General features: G+C 39.1%; 1 protein-coding gene across 3 annotated transcripts in view; it reads left to right on the forward strand.

The window, feature by feature from the left end:
- JAK2 (Janus kinase 2) overlaps nucleotides 1–18,175 on the forward strand; it is a 92,910-nt gene that overhangs the window by 215 nt on the left and 74,520 nt on the right. The window lies entirely within an intron of this gene.

Genomic DNA, 18,175 nt, shown 5'->3' on the forward strand with positions numbered 1-18,175 from the left:
GTTGGCGGGCGGTTGGACGGCGCCGCCGGGACCGGGACCGGGGCCGGGGCCGGGGCGGCGGCGGGTAGGCCGTACCTGCGGCGGGAGCACGGCGGGGGGCACGGCGGGCCTCGCCGCTTGGGCGGCGGGAGCGGCCCCGGGCTGCGGGGCGGGCGGCCGTGCGGCGCAGGGAGCGGGCAGTCCGCCGCCGCCGTCCCCGGCCGGCCGCCGCACCTTGTCGGAGCGGCGCTGGGCGGCCGGGGCGCTGCCTCGGGGGCGCGGGGCTGCGGCGCGGCGCGGCGGGGAGCTGCCTGCCTGCGGCGGGGAGGCGGCAGCGGAGGGGTGCTCCCGCGGCGTGCCTGCGCTGCGCTGCGCTGGCAGCCGGGCGCGGAAATGCTCGCTTGTTGGTGAACTTCATTAACTTCCACGAGATGAATGACTATTATTGCTGTTACTACGAAGTAAAAAACTGCGCGTAAAACTTCTCCCTCCTTTTTTTTGTGTGTGTCTAGTGTCAGCCTAATTGGCTCTGTCTTCAAATTTCCTTTCCCAACTCTCTATGTCAGGGGAGAAAACAACACCTTGCTTTGGTTTTCCGTAAAATCCTTGTGTTCAGAGGGACGTAGGCTATCCTTTCTAGTTGCTTGCCAGAGGGAAACATAACCGGGAAGGCTGCTTAAAGTCTCAAATGCGATTTTGCAGGTAGGACTAGCTGGTTAATAGCCAGTGTTTCTGACATCTTAGCCCCGTACAGCTTCCCAGTTTAACATCTAGCTCTCCGTTGTTTCTGACGTTAGCCAGCATTAATACAGTTAATGTTGACTAATTCAGTTCAGGTGAGAGAAGTATTTCTGAATTGTGTGTTTTATAGAAAATCAATATTGACAGGAGATTGTAGAGAGGTTATGTTCACGGTGTGGAGTGGTAGCTTGGACTGATTATGTGGGTTAATTTTTTTTCCTTGCCCTGCTCACTCTTTCCCGTAACTGATACGGGGGTAACACGGTAGTGATGTTCTTCAGAGGTGCCTGGTTTTGTTCCCTGACTAGAGTCGATGACATGGTAGTTTGAAGACTCAGTGATAGCTACCTTTTTCCTACTGTCTTCTGCTTTGAAGGCAGTGAGTCCCCAGTGACTTCAGAGGTGTGAATAAATAATATTGTATTCAGTAACTGTAGTATTACAGTATGAAGTGGTAGTGGCGGCAAGCGTGCTTTCTTGAGAAGCCTTTAGTCTGAACCATTTACAAGAGCTCTTTCGTTTTCATAAATGTTGATGACAACAACACAGGGAAGTAGTGTTTGCTTCTGGAGGGGAAATTTTAATGAGCAAGAAGTTTACAGAAGGTGGAAAATGGCTCAACATCCTTGTTGACTGGAGTCGGATTGACTAGAACTGCAGAATGGAAAATGAAAGGAGACTACTGCTTCTCACGTGTAACTGTTAGGAGTGGTGATTGGGCTAATAGAATAACCATTTCTAAACTGTGCGGAGCTGGTGTTGTGCGTGACCAGGAGTATGACTGAAGTGAATGTCACTGCCATCTTGTACTAGCAGTGGCATCCTCTTGCTGAAGTTGTAGGAGCAGCAGTTACTGAACAGGGTTGTAACTTTTGACATTGGTCTCTTTATCTCAGTTCTGGGGCATTTTTCCTGTATGACTTAGAGTAAACAAAAAGCTTGGAGAAAATGTATGCAGTAACAGGAAATGTTCGACTATCTTGGCTGAAAGAACCTCAAGAGGGGAAATAAACAAGATTCACATATATACTAACATTAAACAAATGCGTGAGTTAAATCGTGTAACTTGTACCTAAAAGGGAGCTACTATCAGAAGTTATGAAACTTTCATTGAAAAGCAGGGTAAAATAATTACTCATGCATCAACTAAAATATATCTGTAGCAATGAGATTTTGAAAAAAGAACAACTGATACTGAATAAGCAATCAAAACCTCATGGCTTTTTAAAATAAAAATAACTGCAGCTTTGAGTAGGAGGTTGAACTAGATGAGACCTCGTGAGGTACCTTTTAACCTGAATTATCCTGTGCTAGTGGTACTGTGCTATTACAAGTTAGCATTTCTATTATAAACATCCTTCTGTCCCCGCATTCTTTTCACTAAGGCTTGCATGCAAACATTAACACTGTTATTAGGCAATACACAGTTATACTTTTTCCATTTAACTTAATGGAGCTGCTATTTCAGAGCATCTGATCCTGTCTGTGCACTGATTTCAGTGGGTTCTGTATGAATTCATGTGTCCACCCACAGGGTTCTCAGCATGAGCCCAGTAAGATGACTAATATGAGTAAGACTAGCAAGATCTGAGTCAACATTTGAGCTCAGGCTTGTATTTGTATTTCTCTAACTTGTTTCAGATGTGACTTCTATATCAGAAGATAAATAATCAGCTTTCTTGAATTTCTGGATATGAGATTTTGCAAACTATTCGATATGGTAGATCTTTTTGGAGACCTGAAAAGCAAAGTGAAAACATATGTACACTACAAAGTTTCCTTATAGTAGTTCTGCTGGTAGAACTGTAGTCGGTTATTTGGTACACGCACAGACGTGCTTTTTGGCTGTATTGCTGAGTTGATCTACACAGTTCATGATATCTGTCACTTGGGTGACCATCGGAATACACTGAGAGCTACAGGACTCGAATGTAAGGTGTCTTGGTTCTGTCGTTTGTAACTTGTCTGATGCTGGAAGAAAAAAGGTGATTCCTCACTCCATAACCAACTCTCTTGTTATACAGTACTGAACACAGAGAGACCTGAATCAAATGGAAAAAAAGTAGAATCCCCTAGTGTTATCATGGGTATTGAGTACAGCTGATTTGATCTTTAAAAGTATTTTCTAACTTTACTTCTGCTTGTTGACCTGTACTGGAAAGCAATTATCTTTGGTGGAAAGCGTAGGTGGTTATTGAGTAGGCAAGTAGAATGACCTGCCTGGAGGGTATTTGCCTCTGTAATTTTGGTTATGCAGTCATTGTATTAAACATTCAAACGTAACTATTTAAATTGGACTTGTAGGGAAAAAAAAATCCTGAAGGGTGCAGCCTAACTATAGGTATTTTCTTTTAAACCAGTAAAGATGTTGTCCTTTTATGATGTGAGTTGTCTCTGCATTTTTGTCTTTATGACAGTGACTTCTACAGTACTATTACACAGTTTCTTATGTTTTTAATAGATCACTTTTTAGTCAAAGTTGAACATTCTCTTGTGTTAGGAAGAGAGGCATTAGTATTCAGTGTTTTGATTTTTTTTCCATGCCTCTGTCCCTTCTTCTGCACTTCCTTCTGTATTTTTCCTAGAATCGTTAGTATTTGTCCATAGATTAAATAAATCTGTGTTGCTTTTCTATGAATTGAGTCTGTTTTTCTGTTTTCTGTAATGTCACAAAAGACAAGATGTCAGATGAAATTTGAATGTTTTTGATCCCATTCTTCATTCATTGGAACACTGTTTCTTGCCTTGCATGTGCCTATATTTAGCAGAGAGTGTTGAACTGCATATCCTGCTGCATGGTTGTTTTAACAGCTTACATTTGACTTAAAATTCAGTGCCATGTGGGAATAGCTGCACACTATTCTTTTAGGAGTTTAATGGTCTGTATTTGTTTACATAAAATGTTATCTGTCTTCTGTTCTTCATTTGGCTAGCTCTCAATTTTGTTAAGACTAGACCAAAATCAAGATATTCTAAGTTGACCAGTTATCACCACTGATGTCCTGAAGCTGCTGTTCAGTACTTATGTGAAAGTTGAAAAACATACTCAGTACCAGGCCTGGGAAATAGAACTGGAGCTTTTTACAGCCTTAAGAAACTAAAAATTGGTTACTTAGGCTGGAACTCTGAAAGAGTTTATATGCTTGCGTACGTGTGTATAGGATGGTGCTTTTTGCTTTGTGTGCATACCCGCGTAGAACTTGTTCTGGTATTTATTGTGGTTCCTGAGCTATGTGTTCTTGATGTGAAATTTGTATTGACAGTCTAGTCGAGCTAGCTTAGCTGAATCTTTATCAGTTTGCTTATGTGCTCGAGGGGTTGCAATAGATTTCAGGGTTTAAGAACGTATTTTACAAGTGTCTTAAAGATTATGTATGTTCAAAGTGATGCAATTAAAGTTATTTGCATATATAAACTACAAATCAGAAAATGGTTCTTTGACTTTACTGGTCCTAAAGATTTGTTTTTATAGTATTTATTAAGAATAATTAGGAAATCAGTTTAAATCAATTAGTGAGACTTTTTTATTTCTGCAGTCAGCCCGTCTTTGAAAAACAGTATGAAAAAAAAATTTCTTGTTTTTTAATATTTTATAAGAACGGTGTTAACATTTCTTAGTCCTAACATTGATATTCTGCATGTATGAAATAAACTGATCTTTAATGAAATCTAATATGCCTTAAATGAATATCTTCAGTCTTTGTTCTCCATTAATCTTGGTCAACAGCTAAGGACTTCTTAGTTACGAGCAAAATGTTTGTAATTCTTCGGCGTGTTGTGCTGCTCCTTGTGTTTCCAGAACTGTAAGGTATTTTTAAAATAAGAAAAAAATCTTTTTACTTTTAAATATCTTATCTTGCTACATAAAAATATACAGTAGATTTTCTACCTTTATTTCTCAAGCAATCCTGGGAGGCCTCAGTTGTTCAAGTGCATTTAGATTGGGAGCCCTGTTGACTTCAATATGAAATTATGGGATTACTTTCATGGGCTCAGTTATAGAAACAGGGTCACAGGTGGTGTCTGAATTTCTCTGAGTATATCGGTAAAACTTGACTACAAGCCTAACACAAGAACATTTGAAGGCTAAGGCTATTGGAAAAAAAAACACTATTAATTCCTGATGAAAGAGATTTTTTTGTCTGTTTTTTTTAAAGATGCTTTGGAAAGCTCTAATGATAGTCAAATAACATAGGAAGCTTTGTTGAGGTTATAAAGACAAAAGGCTCTTAACAGTACAGCCTTCAAGTGGAGGCTCATGTTGGAGAATGATGTTCAGAAAAAGAACATAAAATTAAGTCTGCTATGTGTGGCATAGTTGGTGTACTGTTTATGACATTGGAGAGTATACACCAGCAAAGATCCTTTCTTTTGCAGCATTTCTCAGTTGTGAAGAATTCAGATGTGCTGTGATGTTTAGTTCTGGTTCTACAAAAGGTAGCAATACTGTTTGTTTCTTAAGTTTATGTTATGTTTGTTCATAAACTAAATGGAATATAGTTGCAAGGGACAGTAATACCCAACTCTCTGCATGTTTCTCTGTGAAGCAACGGAACAAATGCTTACTGAAATGTAGAGGGGAAATAAAGCCACCTACATGTTTGTTATATCCCATCTGTACGAAGGAGTACTCCAGTGTGCTGGGAAATCTGGAGTTGAAGCCAAATAGCAACTGGTCTCTATGAGCTGGCATCCTCGCAGGGAAAAGCAGAATCAAAAACAGTCTTATTCCAATCCTACAGACTGCAAAGGTGAAGAAGGCAAAACATTGCTCTCCTCTGTAAATGGGGGTAGTAAAAGGAGTTGAATGAAGTGAAAGCTTTTTAAAACTCTCTCCTTGTAGTTGAAAGAATCGAAATTGGACACAAAGCCAAACTACTTCCATTTTATTGGCTGTTGCGTGAAGGCTGCCAAGAAGATACATGCACTTGAAAGCTTGACTGTTTTTCAACATTATCATCAAACTACTAAAGAAAGATACTTTCTCTCACAATGAAATGTACCTCACATGGAGACAAGTACTTCTTGTACAGACTGACTTTGGAAATTATAATTGGCATCTCTGGCCTTATTTCTGACGCTATTTTGACATACTTTATAGTACTGTTGGTACAACTTCTCTCTTTGGATTATTTCTGAACCATTAGAAATTCTACTGTAGAATATATTAGTCATATCATAATATAGTCACAGAAATGTGTGCAGCTTTGTTGTCATGTACAATCAGATTTAATACAGCTTTACAAGACTGTACTCTTCAGAGTCTAAGATCGCTTGTGTGAAGTTTGGATACCTACTCTTGTGAGTTGAGATCAGTGTTAATTATGCAGTTTTTAAGCAACTGATTTAATTTATTAGGTTGACAAATCTTCTGCTATGCAAGTTTTTCTGATTTCTGCACTAAGTAAACAGTGACACTTTTTTCTTTTTTTTTTTTTTCCCCCTAATATGTATTTTGATACCTTGAGGTTTTGCCCTTTGGAGCGACAGGAAGCAGACTACCTGCTTAGCCAAGGGATAGGAGAGTTCTTAATGCTAAGAAAAATGGATGAGAATCTGAGCAGACAAAGTGAATTTTGGCCTTTCTGTCAGAAATTATACACCAAGAAATCCCAGAGATCTGACAGAAAGCTAGGGGTTGGAGTTTCTTGATGTTTTAAGTGTATGCCACACAAGAAGTTTCTTTCCTCAGCCTCTCATAAACTCTGGAATTTGCTGCTCCATCAGCTTTGTAAACACAACAGCTCTTTGTAGGACTGTGCTGTAAACTGTATCACAACTGTGACCTAAGTTTAAGACTTTTTTTTCTCTCTTTGAAACAAGTGGCAAGAGGGAAGGGGAATGGACAGGGTAACTTCTTAAACTGGTTTACAGTGCCAGAGAAAACGTTGTGCAACCACATCCTGGATAACCCCAAAGATGAACTGAGCTACAAAAGAAAGTTTGGGTTCCCAGTGGAATCTGAGGACATGGGATTGCACAAGACACAGATGCTCAGCTGTGGGCAATAAAGCATGTGTCAGTCCAACAGCTGGCTTCCAAAAGGTTGAGACTTTGGAACTATTCTAACAACTGTGTAAATAGGTGCATAGTTATCTTTTAATTGCTCTACAGTTGTGCCTTCATAACCCTTTGCAACTATGCTGTCTATCAGGGATTTTATGATTAAATACTTCTGGTTGCTTTTATCTTAACTTGGCTTCAATTAAAGATGATTTCAAGGTAACTAGCTACAATTAGGATGTTCTTTTTGAAAAGTCTTTTGATCCCTAAAACTGGAGACTGGCACACTAAAATTGTTTCGGACATTGAAAGAATAGTGAAGTTGCACTGAATTCTGATGAACATTTTGAGAGCATGCTTGCAGAAATTGAGTAGAACTGTGTTTTACTTAAGTTTGTGATGATGGGAAAGTAAAACTGTTGGTAGAACTTACAGGCCTGAGCAAGGTGGATGTAAAAAATGAGGTAGAATCTTCACTTTTCATTGTTACACATTTGCAGACGTAAAAGCAGTGTGATGAAGTAGACTCAGACCACAGCATAGAACAGATAAAGGAGGATTGTTTGGTTGAGGTTGATGAGATTACATCGGTATAAGTGAGAGCCATATCAATTAGAAACTATTTCTGCAATGTAGTTGCATGTGTGATTTTAACACATGTGGATTAAGGTAGAACAAGCTCATATTTCAGCAGCTGAAAGCTGGAGGGATTGTGCAGGACACTGCCAATTTCATGCTGTTTTTGCTACCAAAGCTGGTTCTGGCACATTAATGGTGTTTACAAGGGTATCTGTAGGCTGCAGCAGACTTAAACCGTACCATAATTTTCTTGGGTTTTGGTACTTTTCCAAGTCTGTCTTCCCAGAGGTCAGCCATTTGCTTAGACTGATAGCTTGTCAATGTTTTTGCCTGTGGACTCACAAGACCGAGTTCTAAGCTAACATTACAACATAAGGGATTTTATTTATGTACTTGTTTTGTAAAAACTCTGTTGTTTTATATGTCAGTTTTATACTGGTTCTGTGAGTTTTGACACTTTTTTTGGAGCTCTTGAACTTGTGAGATTTTTTTTTTTGATAAGTTGTTAATACAGAATGCTTTGTCTTAAGATGTTATTACGTTGTGATTCGAAGACTGAGCCTGCTGGTGAAGTGGCATTTCTTACTGTCAGATTTTTTAGATTTTTTTTTTGTTATTACCTGAGGTTGCAGCAAGTTAGTGACATGTCGTGATATGCTAGGATGTGACAGCTGCAGAAGTGTTATGAGCTACTTGTTTTCAAGTATTTATTCTATGTTGTTTGAAAGGATATCGCCAAATAGCCACATTTCAGTGTCGTCTGTCTAGTTTCTTATTGGAAAGCAGCCGTGTGGGCTGCTCTTTGTGACTTCTGTGAAATATCTTTGAGCAGCTCTATATTTAGATTACTTGAAACTCTTTCAGGAAATATGGAAAAGCTTTAGTTTTAAATTGGTGCTTTGTGTTAATATGTCAAATTACTTTTCTCTTTCCTCCCTGTATGAAATCTGTCTTGGCTAGGAAACCCGGTATTGTTTTGACATGCCACAATGTAGCTGAAGTGTTTCAGACTGAGAATGCCTAAGGGGAAGAGACCTTCAGTGCCCTTTGTCATACAAACAAATTTAATCTATTTAACAGTAGGTTAAATATGTGCAGAGCCAGGAAAAGTGGCTGTCTCATTTCACCTTAAGTAGACAAACAGAAGGAAAACAAGAGCGTGTCATTCCTGATGTTGGGTGGACAAACAGTTAATATGAATGAACAGGATTTCCTTAAATAACTGTTTGTAATAGCTGCCTCTGAATGGTTTTCCTTAAAATGGTTCTGCTAACACCGAACTTTAATCAAATAATGTAACTTTTGGTTAAATAAAGATACTGTATTCATAGAATCATGGAATAGTGGACTGTGGAGTGGACCTCACTAGATTTCTGCTCCAAGCTCCCATCCAGAGCGGCATCAGTAATGGCGAGCTGTATCCAGTGAGGTCGTGAAAACTCTAAGGCCAGGGACAGCACGTCCTCTCTGTGTCCCAGTTACACTGGTGGGCTGTCCACAGGATGACACGCTTTCTCCTGATGTCCTGTCTGAATCTCCTGTGTTTCAACTTATGCTTCTTGCCTCTTGTCCCGTGAAGAGCCAAGCTCTGTCTTCCCACTAACCTCCTTGTAGGTACTGGGGGCTGCTGGTAGGTCCTCTGAAGTTGTCTTTTCTCTGGGTTGAACATGCCCAGCTCCCCAAGTCTGTCTGTCCTCATGTGCCCATGTCAGTGGCCCCTGCTGTGAACTCACTCTATCCAGCTTCTCAGTGTTTTTTCTGTAGCGGTGAGATGGGTTGAGACAGAGACCGAGCACATGAGTTTTAAATTCAGATAAGATATGAACATTGTCCAAGTTTTAGAGAAAGCCAAGACAATAGGAAGTCAAGGACTCTCCAACAACCAAAGGACAAACACTTTACTCTTCCCATTTATGTGTAAAACAAACAAACAAAAACAAACAACAACAACAAAAAACATAAAATGATGAAATGTATTCATTTTAAGCCATTGAAGGACAGTGTCACCAGAAACAATCTGTTCAGTTCACATAAGGGTAGTGCTTCCCTTCTGTAATGAACTGCTCAGTTTGAAGTGTAAAATGTGTTCTGACAACTGTATTTGGTTATGTGTCATTTCTTTAGAAGTGTCGTATTTAAAGTCAACTTAAAAATGTCTTTTAGATTTATGTATTTTTGTTATATTTCTATTTTCCAAATGTAGCTTGCCAGATATGTTTAAAAACATTGTCTTGAAAATCATAGACAACATACTTGTGAGCATAATGTAATTAAACACCCAAGTCTAGATTGAACACATTACATTGCATTTTCCTGTAAGAAGCAATGGAATGCAATGTGTCTTCTTTAATTTTAAAAAAAAAAAAAAGATAAATCAAGTTTAGTGCTAAGAAGTATTATTTGACTGGGTCAGTGATTAAATGTGGTTAACTGCAGAACAACAGCTTAAAAATCACAAATGCAAACCAAAAATGATTTATAACAAATGTTCCTTCCAATTTTAATCATAACTTAAGCAATTTTAAATTAATTTGAATAAATCAATCTGTCTTGCCCTGAGACTGTTGAATACTTAATTGTACAGAGTTTATACAGTTGTGTGTATATTTATAGTTGATTTATTTATTTTTTTAATTCTCTTTGGTTCTCTAAGATTCATGGACTGTTAGGCCAACTGGAATTTTTGGAGTATTACAATCTTCTGCTTTTGTCAAGTTATTAGACTTCAACCACTTTAGACAAATATGCTTTCTTTTCTGGGATGTTATCTAGAGTTAGTTACAGGGGTATTCCACTGGGAGATGGTTCTTTTACCACTCTGAATTCTTGGTTATGAATTCACAAATCAAGTTAGTTTTAGTATTTGTATTTTTTAACAGTAGCCCTGTAAGCTATTTTGTACTAGTAAATTAGAAATGAGTTAATTGTGGAATGTCAACTTCTCACCTCAAGGAACCTAAATGTATTCCCTCTTATGTATCATTTAATGACTTTACTACCTTTCATAGAATCACAGAATATCCCGAGTTGGAAGGGACCCATAAGGATCATCAAGTCCAACTCCTGGCACCGCACAGGTCTACCCAAAATTTTAGACCATGTGCCTAAGTGCACAGTCCAAACACTTCTTAAATTCAGACAGGCTTGGTGCAGTGACTACTTCACTGGGGAGCCTGTTCCAGTGTGCAACCACCCTCTCGGTGAAGAACCTCTTCCTGATGTCCAGTCTAAACTTCCCCTGCCTCAGCTTGACACCATTCCCACGGGTCCTATCACTGGTGATTATGGAGAATAGGTCACCTGCCTCTCCACTCCCCCTCGCAAGGAAGTTGTAGACTGTGATGAGGTCTCCACTCAGCCTCTTCTTCTCCAGGCTGAAACCGTTGTTTAATAAGAGATTGTATCATTGGTATTATGTATTCCTGAAGTTTTTGTTTCTCAGAGACTTAACTGTTGTACTTGAGAAGCATGTTATATATGTGAAACACCTGCCTTCTGTTTCCGTATCTTTTATTTTGTATTGCTTTTTAAATACCATGTTGCTGCACTTACTTTATTGTTAAATTAAGATGAGATAAAGTACTAGGCTGTTTTTTTAACAATTTAATGTTAGTAAAAAGGAGGATGCAATGTAAGAAATCACAAATTTAATTGTTAAGCCAAATACCTTTCTTTAATTCTTTTCATTTGATAAATAAATCCATTTGGAAGCAGTAAGCATGCATGTATTACCTCTGTGGTGTTATTAGATGAAACCATCTTTGCTTATTTCCAGTTAAAGCAAATATAAATTCTCATCTAGCTGTTAACTTATTGTAAACCATTACAACAACTTAGAACAACAAACCTGTTGATTGGTACAGTGTCTTTTTCATCCTGTCATCATTTCCAGTTACTCATTGAGCCTCTAGAGAAAGAAACAAGGCAAACAAAACATGGACAACCTTCTGTCAGGAGAATAAGATAGCAAATCATCCTTCCTGATAACACGTTACAGAGAAGAAAGAAGGACTAAAGGAGCAAGAAAACATAAAATCCAGGGCAAAAACAAGATGTAGCAACAGAGTTAAGTGGACTTGTATATTCATTTAGTAAGCTTGCATAGCAGATTTGTTTAAAAAAAAAAAAAAAAAAACACTTAAAATTATAGAGGCCGACGTTCTGATATGAATGGTATTGCACCGTACACAATAACTATTTTGAACTGACAAATTTAAAAAAAAAATCAGTCAAAGACACTGTGGGGAGGACATAACATCTCTTTTCTTATTCTAAGTGGATATGTTTCCTGTGATATGTAAAAAGGAATTGTCTTTCTTTCCCACAACAGTAAAAATACTGCTGCTGTCTTTCCTTGCGGTAGTGAAGCAGCAGGTGAGTTTACAGGCAGAAGCGGGAACTCAGTAGGATTCTGGAAACAAAATGGTTTAAAGCAAGGAGGGAGCAAGTATGTAAACAGCTTTATCCTTTTATCCCTCCAGATGTCTCCCTGCCTTTTGCCTTTTACTGCATCTGTACTCTTCTTTTTCAGAACTTTTTTTTTCCTGTTGTATTCAGTGGCTTCTTTCCTACTGTGGGTTGCTTTGTTGTGTTCTTGTTCCTTCTTCTCCTCCCATTAATAAAAGAGCCGTTAGCTGCTGAGTTGATCCTGGAGTCAAGAAGTTTTTAAGACACCTTCCTGATCTCAATAGTAGTCTGACCTACTTGGAACCAAACTTCACGGCCAAGCATTTAGACTTTCTGTTTACCTTGCTGATACCACCTTTTGTCCTTTTGGATCCATCATCTTCAGACTTCTGGCATCTACCATTTGAGACAGAATACTTCTCCTCGGTCCAACTCACCAGTCAATTGTGAGTGCATTTGAATGGGAAAATAGGAAAAAAAATAACCCAAAAGAACAGTTGCATAAAAGAAACGCTAAGATCAGAAGCTGTGTGCCAGATACTGTTTAGCCCAGCTTATAGCTATATTGAAACTGTCTAGGTAGTTGGAAAATTGATTTTCAATTGGAGGAGAACTCTTGATGGTTTTGGAGGGAGTTAACTTTGATTTGTTAGTAGAAGAAAAAAACTGTGAAAAATAGATTGTGAGGAGACTTGACACTGTTAGTCTCAGTAGGGAAGGGTGTGGTATTGTGATTAGAAGTTAAAGTGATGATGAGAAGAATCAATATTTTTCTGGAAGGAAGCAAGACTGGCAGGTGGCTTGGCAGTAGACTGGAAGAGAATTTATGTTTAGTGTGAAATGGAGGGGATGATGGAAGGCAAAGTCAAAATGTATTATGTATAAGAAAAACATGAGAAATGGGTACAAGAAAGTGTGGGTGGATGAGTGGTTTTGTACTGGAAATGCAGACAGGGCAAGTCCTTGTGTGTGTCTTTTTAATCTTAAGGTTTTGTGTACAAGTTTAATTATTCTAGAGGTTATTATAGCAGTTGGAAAAGTACCGTGTAATTTCAAATTTCAGCAGGGCTGATAATGGAGAATATAGGAGTTTTGTTGTGGTAAGAATTTGGAAATTTTCTTTTGTAACTTCAGTAGAGACAGTTGATCTGGAAAAAGATTGATACTGGTAGTGTTTGGGAGGCTGCTGTTCATTATGAGTGTCACTTGCGCTTTTGATTCATGATGGTTGAGGGCAAGACACTGACCATTTGTGAGCATTAAAAATTCATAGTTTAAGGTAAAACTATCTCTAAAAAGAACTAGAATTAAATCTTTCAGCAAATGCAGTTTCTAGCATGCATGCACGCATCCCTTGCTTCTTTTCCACCAGTAGCTTTTTATTTTCTTAACTATGAAATGAGCAGACACATTTCAGATTACAGACCTTTCCTTATTTAGATTGTGGGATGGAATAAAGTAGTAGTTTAACAAACCTTTTTGTTTTCTCACATCTCTGTTTTACTGTCACAGATTTTGTACAGGTTTAGTTTTTGCAGTCGTTATTTGTGATCTCTCCTTTCTTGTTTGTTCCTACATACTTATATTTTGCTTTTATCTTTGTAATGGGTGAGGTCCTTTTGGAGGCATAAATATCACATCACATGAATGGTGGGTTATGAATTGCTAAAGAACAGTAAAACTTTTAAAGTTACTTAAGCAACCCTATACTCAGAAATACATAATTACGCATGCGATGTTTACAGCAAAATACTATGCAGTTTGTATATTTATGAGAGGGAATCTCTAGTGTAGTGCCATTGCATGCATGAATATAAATATTTTTACTCCATATTTAAAACTATAACATATCTCTGGTTTATGGAACATGGGTGTAATCTGCATCAGATTAGATGTTAGAAAGTTTGACATGCTTTCAAAATCTGAACAAAGCATTGAAAATGTTATTACTAATGTTACTGCTTCTGCTAGTTTCAAAATATCTGAAAAGTATTCTTCGTGTTTAGCAAGTAGATCATCAAGATACCAGTTGGACTAGTTCACACAAAGCCCGGCTTTAGCAAATCTCATTATATGATTACAGCCATATTTAAAGTGTTAAATGGTGTCTACAGGCAGTGAAAGAAATGGCAGGTCAACTGTAGATTACACAGTCTGTGTGGGAGTGTCAGTTTGTTCATTTGTCTATCTTTTCATTTTTGCATTTGCAATGTGGAAATCATGGCTGAGTAAAGAACTCCAGTCATCTTGTTTACTGTCAAGATTACTACAATAATTAGCCTGTTTCTTTGGAACAAATGCATGATATCTAGACTCAGTAACAGTAACGCATCATTTGAGATCTGCAATCTGTTCTTTTCACATGGAAAGTAGCAGATTGAAAAAAAAATCACTTTTTTGTGTTTCCATAACTCACTAATATTGGTGTAGTGAATAAAAGTAACACTAATCTAAACTAGATCATGGTTTGATTTGAAATGATTTGCAGTACAGCAGCAAGAAAAATCTGGCAACACTATCTTTAATGGTAACATTAATTTACTGGAAGCCTTTCATATTAGTATTTCTAGGGTTTTATGGGGAAACAACATAGAAATTTATGTAGAAGTCAGTCTGACTGGATACTGTCTGCAGATAATCTTCTGAAGTTCTGTGGTCACACATAAATAGTCTGATCAATAATTTATGCTTCTAATGGATTATTTCTAATTACTGACTTGACAACTGTTATACAAGAAGACATTGCAGATTATCAACTCCAAAAGCAACTTCTTGTTCTTGAGTGACAACAAAATGAAATACTAGGGAAAACTGGCTTTTTTTTGGTCTTCTACAGAAGGAATAAAACAAACTTTCAAAGATGAAAATGGATTCCTCTGAGGAATCCTGATGTTAAAAAGGGAGTGGAAAGGAGAGGGGAAATGGAGACTGCCCAAAATAAATAACAGAAAGGACATTTAAAGTGGAGAACATTACAGAATAGAGCAGGGACAGGTGAAAGAGGAGGGGACAGAAGAGGGGGTGTATGTTCTTTTCTTTCTATGTCTGCTCTCTTTTCATTCTGCTTTTTGGGGTGGGAAGTGAATTATGTTGTACAGAAGAGAAGGGAAGAATATAAAATCAGAGGAAAAGGTTGAAAGGGATCTAGCTGCCAATGTAATTACAGTACTGCTGGACTGGAGTCTCAACTTGAAGAGTATTGTGAGGCTTTGCAAGCCCAGTATAGGCAATGTATCTGCAGGCAATGTATTTGTTTGGTGGTAGAGGGAGAAATAGTCACTTACCGCAAAACTGAGAGGAGTGGCTGATATACCAGAGAGACCTGAACAGGCTGGAGGGTTGAGCGGAGGGGAACCTCATGAAGTTCAACAAGGGCAAGTGCAGGGTCCTGCACCTAGGGAGAAATAACCCCAAGCGCCAGTACAGGCTGGGGGCTGACCTGCTGGAGAGCAGCTCTGCAGAGAGGGACCTGGGCGTCCTGGTGGACAGCAGGCTGACCATGAGCCAGCAATGTGCCCTTGTGTCCAAGAAGGCCAATGGGATCTTGGGGTGCATTAGGAAGAGTGTTGCCAGCAGGTCAAGGGAGGTGATCCTGCTCCTCTACTCTGCCCTGGTGAGGCCTCACCTGGAGTGCTGTGTCCAGTTCTGGGCTCCCCAGTACATGAGAGACTTGGAGCTACTGGAGAGAGTCCTGCAGAGTGCTACAAAGATGACCAGGAGACTGGAGCATCTCTCATATGAGGAAAGGCCAAGACAGCTGGCCCTGTTTAGCCTAGAGAAGAGAACACTCGGGAAAATCTTGTCAACGAGTATAAATGTCTGAAGGGAGGACGTCAAGAGGATGGGGCCAGATACTTCTTAGTGGTCCCCTGTGATAGGACAAGAGGCAGTGGGCACAAAATGAAACACAGGATGCTCTGTCTGAACATGAGGAAAAAAATTCTTTACTGTGAGGGTGACGGAGCACAGTAACAGGTTGCCCAGAGAGGTTCTGAAGTCTCCTTCTCTGGAGATATTTGAAACCTGCCTGTATGCCATCCTGTGCAATGTGGGTGCAGGTGACTCTGCTTGGCAGTGAGCTTGGGCCAGATGATCTCCAAAGGTCCCTTGTAACCTCAACGATTCTGTGATTCGTGTCATGCTACTGCATTGGAAAACTCAGAAAATTAATTACTTGCACGTAAAGGGGTTCCTCAGCAGTTGAGTATAGAAAGGACTGATTTGAAAGTAACTGCAGCCCCAGGAGGATGGTTGGACTTTGTGTGGGACAACTTTGAATTTGTGAAAGGAAAAAGATGTGACGGCACTTCGACTGTTTTGGCCATGGATGAAAATATACTTATTTCATTAAACATGTTGTCTGTTCACCTGGATCAGGGCACTGACACCTGAAGCCTTTGATTGTCTAGCTCTAACTCTCATATTAATGATGTGACAAAAGTGTCCTATGAGAAATGTCAGTTATGCAAAACACACAAAAACAGAGTATAAAGGAGAAAAACAGCACACGTGTTTATTGTTTTTGTTTGCTTATGGAGTGGAATTGCTAATAAGAGCAATCTAGATCTAGAAGAGCTGCTGCAGTAACAAGTGGCAGGCATTAGGTTGACAAAGTCTTTCACCCAATTATACAATATGGTTACAGTTGTTGAAGGAATTCAAGGAAATACTGTTCTGGAGATAGATATAGGTGGCTGTCTTCAAAGTACTGATTATTTTGATTACATACAGTATAAAATAAGATGCATACAGTATGTTGAGAGCAAAACAATTATAAATGCCTATGTGGTTAAAGCTCGTGAAGCAGATAGATTTTGGGTGCCATTAAAGAGGATCTGCAGCCTGACTGTACCTCTTGCATATATTAAAACTACAGGTATTCAAAAGTTTCAATATTATCATTAGAAACCTAATTTCTGATGTTTACCTAGTTTAAAATATCCAACACCTGAGACTCAAATTGCAAAATGCATTAGATAGATTTCCTTTTTGCATAGCAATCAATCATGTTAGACTGCCTAATCTGACTGAGCTACAGCTTGTTTCATTTGATATCTATCTTTTTTTTTTCCTGTCAGGATTCAAATATTTTTTGCTATTTTGGCTTTTAGTCAAAGCCTTATGAAATCAACCAAATTAATTTGAATGCTTTTCCATTTTCATTTTGAGCTATGCAGACATGATGAAAAAAATGTTTGAGTAATATTTGTGACTCAACTGGCAGCTGAATAAATCTAAGCAGATTTTATGTAGCAGGAGTGTTTTTTTGTTGTTGTTTTTTTTTTAATAAGGTTGATTTCTGAGTTATTGCTGAGGAAATTAAAAAGTTATACTAGATACAAGATAGCTTTTTTTGAGGCATGGAAACATTTAGTATGCCTTGGTCTGTTACTTTGAAGAACATTTCTTTGTTCTTCAAACTCCTGCTGTTTGTTATTAATGCCCTTAGGTTCTTGGTGTATGTCTAACAGCTTCCTTATCCCAAATCTTTTTTACAATGCAAATGAAATGCTGAGAAGAGGTGAGGGAAAACTCACTGTTCCACTTGACTTGAATCCTCCAATGATGACGGAGGGCTAGGGGTAGGAAAGTAGGAAGCACTGCCCCTATGTGCCTAAAGATAAGCCAGTGGGGAAGAAGATTGGCCTGGCTGAAAAGAGAGCCTCTGGAACTCAGGACGAAGAGGAGAGTTTATGACCTTTGGAAGAAGGAGCACACAACTGAGGAGGACTACAAAGATGTTGTGAAGTTATGCAGTGAAAAAATCGGAAGGTCCAAAGCCCAGCTAGGTCTTAGCTTGGCTATTACAGTGTAAGACTATAAAAATGTTTAAATAAGGAGGACAAAGGAGACCATTATATATAGGACTCCACCATATATTGGATATGGGGGGAAACATAATGACAAGAGACGGGGAAAAGTCTGAGGTACTTAATGCCTTCTTTGCCTCAGTCTTTATTGGTAAGATCAGTTGTTCTGTGGGTATCCATCCTACTGAGCTGGAAGACAGAGACAGGAAACAGAATGAAGCCCTTAAAATCCAAAGGGAAGTGGTTAGTGCCTACTACACCAATTGAGCATCTTCAAATCCATGAAGCTGGATGGGATCCACCCAGGGGTGCTGAAGGAGCTGGCATAAGTGCTCACCAAGCCACTTTCAATAGTTTACCAAGAGTCCTGGCTAAAAGGGGAAGTCCCAGTTGACTGGAGGTTGGTGAACATCATTCTGTTCTACAAGAAGGGCAGGAGGGAGGACCTGGGAATTACATACCTGTCCATCTGACCTTGGTGCCAGGGAAGGTTATGGAGCACGTTGTCTTGATTGTCATCACATGCTGCATACAGGACAACAAGGTGATCAGACCCAGTCAGCCTTGGTTTATGAAAGGCAAGTCCTGCCTGACGAGCCTAATCTCCTTCTATGACAAGATCAGATGCTTAGTGGACAAAGGAAAGGCTGTGGGTG

Source organism: Anser brachyrhynchus (genome assembly GCF_964034855.1).
Source record: "Anser brachyrhynchus genome assembly, chromosome: Z".
Lineage (NCBI taxonomy): Eukaryota > Metazoa > Chordata > Aves > Anseriformes > Anatidae > Anser > Anser brachyrhynchus.